This window comes from Loxodonta africana, chromosome 3 (assembly GCF_030014295.1).
Source record: "Loxodonta africana isolate mLoxAfr1 chromosome 3, mLoxAfr1.hap2, whole genome shotgun sequence".
In the NCBI taxonomy this organism is placed as follows: Eukaryota; Metazoa; Chordata; class Mammalia; order Proboscidea; family Elephantidae; genus Loxodonta; species Loxodonta africana.
In genome coordinates this window covers 34,965,911-34,977,089 of record NC_087344.1, presented here as the reverse complement: position 1 = coordinate 34,977,089, position 11,179 = coordinate 34,965,911, and positions in this window count along the sequence as shown.

Genomic DNA, 11,179 nt, shown 5'->3' with positions numbered 1-11,179 from the left:
TTATTGGTAAAACGTTTGTGTGCTAGGGAGTGGGAAATTAATCCAACAAAAATTTAGGTACCTTCCACCTCAGTGAAATTTCTAGGGGTATGGGGCATGTTGAGATATTCCTTCTAAAGTGAAGGAAAAGTCATTGCACCTGGCCCCTCCCACAACTAAAAAGGAGGCACAATGCCTAGTGGGCCTCTTTGGATTTTGGAGGCAACATATCCCTCATTTGGGTGTTGCTTCTCCAGGCTATTTATCAAATAACTCGAAAAGCTGCTAGTTTTGACTGGAGCCCAGAAAAAGAGAAGGCTCTGCAGCAGGTTCAGGCTGCCATGCAAGCTGCTCTGCCACTTGGGCCATATGATCCTGCTGAGCCAATGGTGGTTGAAGTGTCGGTGGTACACAGAGATGCTATTTGGAATTTCTGGCAGACTCCTATTGGTGAATCACAGCACAGAGTCTTAGGATTTTGGAGCAAAGCCCTTGCCATCCTCTGCAGATAACTACTCTCCTTTTGAGAAAGAGCCTTTGGCTTATTACTGAGCCTTGGTAGAGACTGACCACTTAAACATGGGCCACTGAGTTGCCGTGTGGCCTGTGCTGCCCATCATGAACTAGGTGTTGATAAACTCAGATGTGCCCAGCAGCACTCCATCATTAAATGAAGTGGTATATATGAAATCGGGCCTGAGCAGGACATGAACACACAAATAAATTGCATGAGGAAGTGACCCAAATGCCCATGGTGTCCACTCCTGTCATATTACCTTCCCTCTCCCAGTCTGCAGCTATGGCCTCATGGGGAGTTCCTTATGATCAGTTGAACGAGGAAAAGAAAACTCATGCCTGATTTACAGATGGTTCTGCATGATAAGCAGGCACCACTCAAAAGTGGACAGCGACAGCACTGAAGACCCTTTCTGGGATCTTCCTGAGGACAGTGGTGAAGGGGAATCCTCCCAATGGGCAGAACTTCGATCAGGGCACTTGGTTGTTACTTTGCTTGGATGGAGAAATGCCCAGATGTGCGATTATGTACTGATTCATGGGCTGTGGATAATGGTTTGGTTGGATAGTCAGGGACTTGGAAGGAACATGATTAGAAAATTGGTGACAAGCAGGTATGGGGAAGAGGTATGTGGAAAGACCTCTCTCAATGGGACAAAAAAGTGAAGATATTTGTGTCTCATGTGAATGCTTACCAAGGGGTAACCTCGGCAGAGGAGGATTTTAACAATTAAGTGGATAGAATGACATGTTCTGTGGAAACCAATCATCCTCTTTCCCCAGTGTGATGGTTCAGGTTGCGTGTCAACCAATTCTCTGTAGTTTTGTAGTTATGATGAAGTTTGGAAGCTATATAATGATGTTGTTGTTGTTAGCTGCCATCACGTTGCTTCCAACTCATAGTGACCCCACGTACAATAGAATGCAACGCTGCCTGGTCCTGCGCCATCCTCGCAATTGTTGTTATGCTCGAGCCCGTTGTTGCAGGCACCATGTCAATCCATTTCATTGAGGGTCTTCCTCTTTTTTGCTGACCCTCTATTTTACTAAGCATGATGTCCTTCTCCAGGGACTGATCCCTCCTGATAACATGTCCAAAATATGTGAGTCATAGTCTTGCCATCCTTGCTTCTAAGGAACATTCTGGCTGTACTTCTTCCAAGACAGATTTTTTCATTCTTTTGGCAGTCTGTGGTATATTTAATATTCTTCACCAACACTACAATTCAAAGGCGTCAACTCTTCTTTGGTCTTCCTTATTCATCGTCCAGCTTTCGCATGCATGTGAGGCGATTGAAAAGATAATGGCTTGGGTCAGGCGCACCTTAGTAATCAAGGTGACATCTTTGCTTTTCAACACTTTAAAGAGGTCATTTGCAGCAGATTTGCCCAATGCAATGTGTCTTTTGATTTCTTGACTACTGCTTCCAAGGGTGTTGATTGTGGATCCCAGTAAAATGAAATCCTTCACAAACTTCAATCTTTTCTGTTTATCCTGATGTTGCTTATGATCCAGTTGTGAGGATTTTTGTTTTCTTTATGATGAGGTGTAATCCATACTGAAGGCCATGCTTTTTGACGTTCATCAGTAAGCACTTCAAGTCCTCTTCACTGTCAGCAAGCAAGGTTGTGTCATCTGCATAATACAGGTTGTTAATGAGTCTTCCTCCAATCCTGATGCCCCATTCTTCTTTGTACAGTCCAACTTCTCAGATTATTTACTCAGCATACAGACTGAATAGGTATGGTGAAAGGTTACAACCCTGATGTACACCTTCCCTGATTTTAAACCACGCAGTATCCCTTTGTTCTGTTCGAACGACTGCTTCTTGATCTATGTACAGGTTCCTCATAAGCACAATTAAATGTTCTGGAATTCCCATTATTTGCAAGGTTATCCATAATTTGTTATGATCCGCACAGTTGAATGCCTTTGCATAGTCAATAAAACATAGGTAAACATCTTTCTTGTATTCTCTGCTTTCAGCCAGGATCCATCTAACATCAGCAATGATTATACCTGGTTCTGCATCCTCATCTGAATCAGGTTTGAATTCCTGGTGGTTTCCTGTTGATGTACTGCTACAGCTGCTTTTGAATGATCTTCAGCAAAATTTTACTAGTATGTGCTATTAATGACATCGTTCATTAATTTCTGCATTCAGAAAAAATCTCCTTTCTTGGGAATAGGCATAAATATAGATCTCTTCCAGTTGGTTGGCCAGGTAGCTATCTTCCAAATTTCTTGGCATAGACTAATAAGCACTTCTAGTGCTGCATCTGTTTGCTGAAACATCTCAATTGGTATTCTGTCAATTTCTGGAGCCTTGTTTTTTGCCAATGCCTCCAGGGCAGCTTAGACTTCTTCCTTTAGTACCATTGGTTCCTGATCATATGTTACCTCCTGAAATGGCTGAACATCAACCAATTTTTTTTGGTATAGTGACTCTGTGTATTCCTTCCATCTTCTTTTGGTGTTTCCTGTGTCGTTTAATATTTTCCCCGTAGAATCCTTCAATATTGCAACTTGAGGCTTGAATTTTTTCTCAGTTCTTTCAGCTTGAGAAATGCCAAGCACATACTTCCCTTTTGGTTTTCTGTCTCCAGGTCTTCGCACATGTGATTACAATACTTTATTTTGTCTTCTAGAGTCACTCTTTGAAATCTTCTGTTCAGCTCTTTTCTTCATCATTTCTTCTTTTCACTTTAGCTACTCGATGTTCAAGAGCAACTTTTAGAGTCTCTTCTGACATCCATTTTGGTCTTTTCTTTCTTTCTTGTCTTTTTAAAGGCTTCTTGCTTTCTTCATGCATGATGTCCTTGAAGTCATTTCACAACTCGTCTGGTCTTCGGTCATTAGTGTTCAATGAGTCAAATCTATTCTTGAGATGGTCTCTAAATTCAGGTGAGATATACTCAAGGTTGCACTTTGGCTCTCGTGGACTTATTCTAATTTTCTTCAGTTCCAGCTTGAACTTGAATATGAGCAATAGATAGTCTGTTCCAAAGTTGGCCCCTGGCCTTGTTCTGACTGATAATATTGAGCTTTTTTTATCATCTCTTTCCACAGATATAGTGGATTTGATGTAATGATGTAATCATTCCCATAATGAGATCTGATATAATGTAATCACCTCCATGATGACATCTGGAACGAGCAGCCAGTCAGTGGAAAGGGGGTTTCCTTGGGGGTGTGGCCTACATCCAATATATGTGGACATTCTGGCAAAGTTCACTGCCTTTTGCTATCTCTAGATCCTGCCTCTGACCTCCAGTTCTTGGAACTTGAGCAAGCAGTTTACCCACCAATCCTGGGATTCCTTGGCCTCTGCAACCTGTGAGCCAGAGGCCTGCTTTATGACCTCCTGATCTTGGGTTTGCCAGCCTCTGCAGCTATGCGAGTCGGGAGAAGCCTCCAGCCTCACCCACAGACTTTTCAGCCTCTATAACCACATGAGCTATTTCCTTGATATAAATCTCTCTCTCACTCTGTTTCTCTGTCTGTCCATCTCTCTCCATATATACATGCTTCACTGGTTTTGCTTCTCTAGAGAACCCAGCCTAAGACACCCAGCCACTTCTGTCATTTCCCAATGGGCTCATGAACAAAGAGACCATGGTGGCAGGGATGGAGGTTATGGATGGGCTTAGCAACATGGGCTTCCACTTACCAAGGCTGACCTGGCTACAGCGACTGCTGAGTGCCCCATCTGCCAGCAGCAGAGACCAACACTGAGTCCCTGATATGGCACCATTCCTCAGGTGGATCAGCCAGAAAACCGGTGGCAGGCTGAATATATTGGACACATTCTGTCACGGAAAGGGTGGCATTTTGTTCTTACTGGATAGACTTACTCTGGGTATGGGTTTGCAGTCCCTGCATGCAATGCTTCTGCCAAAATTACCATTTGTGGACTTACAAAATGCCTTATCCACCATCATGGTATCCTATGCATTGCCTCGGATCATGGAACTCACTTCAGAGCAAATGAAGTGCAGCAATGGGTCTATGCTCATGGAATTCACTGGTCTTACCATGTTCCCTATCATCCTGAAGCAGCTGCCTAGATAGAATGATAGAATAGCCTTCTATTATGGTACCAGCTAGGCGGCAATATCTTGCAGGCTTGGGGCAATGTTCTCCAGGAGGCTGTATATGCTCTAAACCAGCATCCAATATATGGTGCTGTTTCTCCCACAGCCAGGATTCATGGATCCAGGAATCAAGTAGTGGAAATGGGAGTGGCGCAACTCATTATTACTCCTAGTGACCCACTCGAAAAATTTTTGCTTGCTATCCCTGCGACCCTATACTCTGCAGGTCTAGGCGTTTTATTTCCAAAGGGAGGAGTGCTCCCACTTGGAGACCACACAGATTCCATTGAATTGGAAGTTAAGAATGCCACCTAGCCACATTGGACTCCTCATGTCTCTGGATCAACAGGCAAAGAAGGAAGTTACCCTATTGTCTGGTGTGATAGATCCTGATTACCAGGGGGAAATTGGATTGATACTACACAATGGAGATAAAGAAGGGTATGTTTGGAATACAGGAGATCCCTTAGGATATCTCTTAGTACTACTATGCCCTGTGATTAAAGTCAGTGGAAAACTACAGCAACTCAATTCCAACATGACTACTAATGGTCCAGATCCTTCAGGAATGAAGGTTTTGGTCACTCTACCAGGCAAAGAACCACGACGAGCTGAGGTGCTTGCTGAGGGAAAAGGGAATACGGAATGGGTGGTGGAAGAAGATAGTTCTAAATACCAGCTACTACCATGTGACCATTTGCAGAAATGAGGACTGTAATTGTTATGAGTATTTCTTCCTTGTTTTATTATATGTGTATATGTGCATACACACACATATATATAATTTTGTTTTGCTCCCTCCCTTATCCCATTACTTATGAAATATAAGATGTAAATGGGGCTAGTGCATGTTCAGTTGTATGTTTGTTAGTTGTATCACGTTAGGTGCAAGTATGACTTTATAATTGTCTTTATAGATATGTACAGTTTAAGGAGATGTGTACAGGTGCAAAGTTGACAAGGGGTGGAATGTGATGGTTAATGTTATATGTTAATTTGATTAAGTTACTACTCTTAGTGGTTTGACAGCCATAGGACTGATTGCTTTTCCATAATGTAATAGAATGTAATCCCTTCCATGATGTGATCTGATGTGATCAGTCAATCAGATGTGATCAGCCAATAAGTTGTAAGGGGAGTTTCCTTGGAAGTGTGGCCTCCAGCCAATCTATATGGACATTCTGGCAAAGCTCACCAGCTTGCTCTGGATTCTGCTTCTAACTCATCATCTTCTGACCTCTGGAGCCAGCAGCCTTCCTCCTGATCTGTAGATCTGGGATTCAACAGCTCCTGCAACCCTGTGAGTCAGCAGCTTTCTGCCCGACCTGCCGATTATGAGTTCATCAGCCCCTGCAACCACGTGAATCAGGAGAAGCCTCTAGCCTGATGCCTGACCCATGGATTTGGGATTTGTCACCCTCCACAACTGAGATAGCCATTTCCTTGAGATAAACCTCTCTATATATTTGTATACACTTCACTGGTTTTGCTCCTCTAGAGAACCCAGCCTAAGATAACCCTCAAAAAGAAGAGCCAGAAGAGTGGCTAGGGATAAATGAAAAGTAACTTATAAAGGACAGTCAATAAGAATAAGCTCAGACTACTTGGCAGAAACCATGCAGGCAAGAAGGCAATGGGATGACTTATATAAATCATTGAAGGAAAAAATTGCCAGCCAAAAATCATATATCCAGCAAAACTGCCTCTCAAGTATGAAGGTGAAATTAGGACATTTCCAGATAAACAGACGTTTAAGGAATTCATAAAAACCAAAACAAAACTGCAAGAAATACTAAAAGGAGTTCTCTGGTTAGAATATCAGTAATATCAGATATCAACCCGAGACTAGAACACAGGACAGAGCAGCCAGGTGTCAACCCAGATAGTGAAATCACAAAAATAAATCAAGATAAAAAATGGTCAAAACAGGAAAACAGCCATGTCATTATGTAAAAGAAGACAACATTAAAGCAATAAACAGGGACTAAGAAATGTAGTCATAGATCTTTCATATAGAGAGGAAGTCAAGGCGATATAAAGAAATAAAAGTTAGGTTTAAACTTAGAAAAAGAGAGGTAAATATTAAGGTAACCACAAAGGAGACTAACAACCTTACTCATCAAAATAAAATACAAGAAAAAATAAAGACTCAGCAGAAACAAAATCAACAACAACGAATAAGAGGAAAAGACAATATATAAAGATAAGCTACTTAGTGCAAAAAATTAAGTGGGAAAAAGAAACTGTCAACAACGCACAAAAAAAGACATCAAAATAACAGCACTAAACTCATACCTATCCATAATTATGCTGAATGTAAATGGACTAAATGCACCAATAAAGAGACAGTGGCAGAATGGATAAAAAAACGTGATTTGTCTATATGCTGCCTACAAGAGACACACCTTAGACTTAGACACAAACAAACCAAAACTCAAAGGATGGAAAAAAAATATCAAGCAAACAACACTAAAAAACAAGCAGAAGTGGCAATATTAATTTCTGACAAAATAAACTTTAAAGTTAAATCCACCACAAAGGATGAGGAAGGATACTATATAATGATTAAAGGGACAACATACCAAGAGGATAAATCCATATGAAATATTTATGCACCTTAATGACACAGCTTCAAGATACATAAAACAAACTCTAACAGCATTGAAAAGCGAGATAGACAGCTCCACAATAATACTAGGAGACTTCAACACACCACTTTCGGCGAAGGACAGAACATACAGAAAGAAGCTTGATAAAGACACGGAAGATCTAAATGCCACAATCAACCAACTTGACCTCATAGATATATACAGAACATTCCACCCAACAGCAGCCAAGTATACTTTCTTTTCTAGCGCACGTGGAACATTCTCTAGAATAGACCACATATTAGGTCATAAAGCAAGCCTTAGCAGAACCCAAAACGTTGAAATAGTACAAAGCATCTTCTCTGACCATAAGGGCATAAAAGTGGAAATCAATAACAGGAAAAGCAGGGAAAAGAAATCGAACGCTTGGAAACTAAACAATACCCTGCTCAAAAACGACTGGGCTATAGAAGACATTAAGGATGGAATAAAGAAATTCATAGATTCCAATGAGAACGAAAACACTTCCTGTCAGAACCTTTGGGACACAGCGAAAGCAGTACTCAGAGGTCAATTTATATCAATAAATGCACATATCCAAAATCAAAGAATTATCCTTACAGCTTGATCAAACAGAGAGCAACAAAAGAAACTCTCAGGCACCAGAAGAAAGCAAATAATAAAAATTAGAGCAGAATTAAATGAAATAGAAAACAGGAAAACAATTGAAAGAGCTAACAAGACCGAACTGGTTCTCTGAAAAAATTGATAAACCATTGGCCAAACCGATGAAAGAAAAACAGGAGAGGAAGCAAATAACCCGAATAAGAAATGAGATGGGCGATATCACAACAGACCCAACTGACATGAAAAGAATCATATCAGACTACTATGAAAAATTGTACCCCAACAAATTTGAAAACCTAGAAGAAATGGATGAATTTCTAGAAACACACTACCTACCTAAACTAATATGAATAGAGGTAGAACAACTAAATAAACCCATAACAAAAGGAGAGATTGAAAAGGTAATCAAAAAACTCCCAACAAAAAAAAAGCCCTGGTCCGGACGGCTTCGCTGCAGAGTTCTACCAAACTTTCAGAGAAGAGTTAACACCACTACTACTAAAGGTATTTCAGAGCATAGAAAAGGACGGAATACTCCCAAACTCATTCTATCAAGCCAGCATATCCCTGATACCAAAACCAGGTAAAGACACCACAAAAAAAGAAAATTACAGACCTATATCCCTCATGAACTTAGAAGCGAAAATCCTCAACAAAATTCTAGCCAATAGAATTCAACAACGTATCAAAAAAATAATTCACCATGACCAAGTGGGATTCATACCAGGTATGCAGAGATGGCTCAACATTAGAAAAACAATTAATGTAATCCACCAAATAAATGAAACAAAAGACAAGAACCACATGATCTTATCAATTGATGCAGAAAAGACACTTAACAAAGTTCAACACCCATCCATGATAAAAACTCTCAGCAAAATAGAAATAGACGGAAAATTCCTCAACATAATAAAGGGCATTTATACAAAGCCAACAGCCAGCATCATCCTAAATGGAGAGAGTCTGAAAGCATTCCCCTTGAGATCAAGAACCAGACAAGGATGCCCGTTATCACCACTCGTATTCAACATTGTGCTGGAGGTCCTAGCCAGAGAAATTAGGCTAAAGAAATAAAGGGCATCCAGATTGGTAAAGAAGAAGTTAAAGTATCTCTATTTGCAAGTGACATGATCTTATACACAGAAAACCCTGAAGAATCCTTGAGAAAACTACTGAAACTAATAGAACAGTTCAGCAGAGTATCAGGATACAAGATAAACATAAAAATCAGTTGGATTCCTCTACACTAACAAAAAGAACATCGAAGAGGAAATCACCAAATCAATACCATTTACAGTAGCCCACAAAAAGATAAAATACTTAGGAATAAATCTTACCAGAGACATAAAAGACCTATACAAAGAAAACTACCAGTCACTACTGCAAGAAATCAGAAGAGACCTACATAAGTGGAAAAACATACCTTGCTCATGGATAGGAAGAATTAACATTGTAAAAATGTCTATTCTACCAAAAGCGATCTGTAGATACAATGCAATTCTGATCCAAATTCCAACGACATTTTTTAATGAGATGGAGAAACAAATCACCAACTTCATATGGAAGGGAAAGAGGCCCTGGATAAGTAAAGCATTACTGAAAAAGAAGAACAAAGTGGGAGGCCTCACACTACCTGATTTTAGAACCTATTATATCGCCACAGTAGTCAAAATAGCCTGGTACTGGTACAACAACAGACACATAGTCCAATGGAACAGAATTGAGAATCCAGACATAAATCCATCCACACATGAGTAGCTGATATTTGACTAAGGCCCAAAGTCACTTAAATGGGGAAAAGACAGTCTCTTTAACGAATGATGCTGGCATAACTGGATATCCATCTGCAAAAAAATGAAACAAGACCCATACCTCACACCATGCCCCAAAACTAACTCAAAATGGATCAAAGACCTAAACATAAAATCTTAAAAGAATAAAGATCATGGAAGAAAAAATAGGGACAATGCTAGGAGCCCTAATACATGGCATAAACCGTATACAAAACATTACCAACAATGCACAAACACCAGGAGAAAAACTGGATAACTGGGAGCTCCTAAAAATCAAACACCTATGCTCATCCAAAGACTTCACCAAAAGAGTAAACAGATTACCTACAGACTGGGAAAAAGTTTTTAGCTATGACATTTCTGATCAGTGCCTGATCTCTAAAATCTACATGATACGGCAAAAACTCAACAACAAAAAGACAAATAACCCAACTAAAAAATGGGCAAAAGATATAAACAGGTACTTCACTAAAGATGACATTCAGGTAGCTAACAGGTACATGAGGAAATGTTCATGATCATTAGCCATTAGAGAAATGCAAATCAAAACTACAATGAGATTCCGTCTCACTCCAACAAGGCTGGCATTAATCCAAAAAACTCAAAATAATAAACGTGGGAGAGGTTGTGGAGAGACTGGCACACTTATACACTGCTGGTGGGAATGTAAAATGATGCTACTACTTTGGAAATCAATTTGGCAATTCCTTATTTATTTTTTTTTTTTAGAAAGCTAGAAATGGAACTACCATATGATCCAGCAATCCCACTTCTTGGAATATATCCTAGAGAAATAAGAGCCTCTACACAAACAGATATATGCACACCCATGTTCATTGCAGCACTGTTTGCAATAGCAAAAAGTTGGAAGCAACCAAGGTGCCCATCAATGGATGAATGGTTAAATGAATTATAGTATATTCACACAATGGAATAGTATGCATGGATAAAGAACAATGATAAATCCGTGAATCACTTCATAACATGGAGGAAACTGGAAGGCATTATGCTGAGTGAAATTAGTCAGTTGCAAAAGGATAAATATTGTGTGAGACCACTACTATAAGAGCTCAAGAAATAGTTTAAGTAGAGAAGAAAATACTCCTTGATGGTTACAAGAGTGGGGAGGAAGGGAGGGAGAGGGGTATTCACTAATTAGATGGTAGACAAGAACTGTTTTAGGTGAAGGGAAAGACAACATACAATACAGGAGAGGTCAGCACAACTGGACTAAACCAAAAGCAAAGAAGTTTCCTGAATAAACCAAACGCTTCGAAGGCCAGCATAGCAGGGGCAGGGGTTTGAGGACCATGGTTTCAGGGGACATCTAGGTCAATTGGCATGATAAAACCTGTTAAGAAAACATTCTGCATCCCTCTTTGGAGAGTGGCGTCTGGGGTCTTAAATGCTAGCAAGTGGCCATCTAAGATACATCAATTGTTCTCAAACCACCTGGAGCAAAGGAGAATGAAGAACACCAAAGACACAAGGTAATTATGAGCCCAAGAGATAGAAAACCAGCCCAGTGCCGTCAAGTCGATTCCGACTCATAGCGACCCTATAGGACAGAGTAGAACTGCT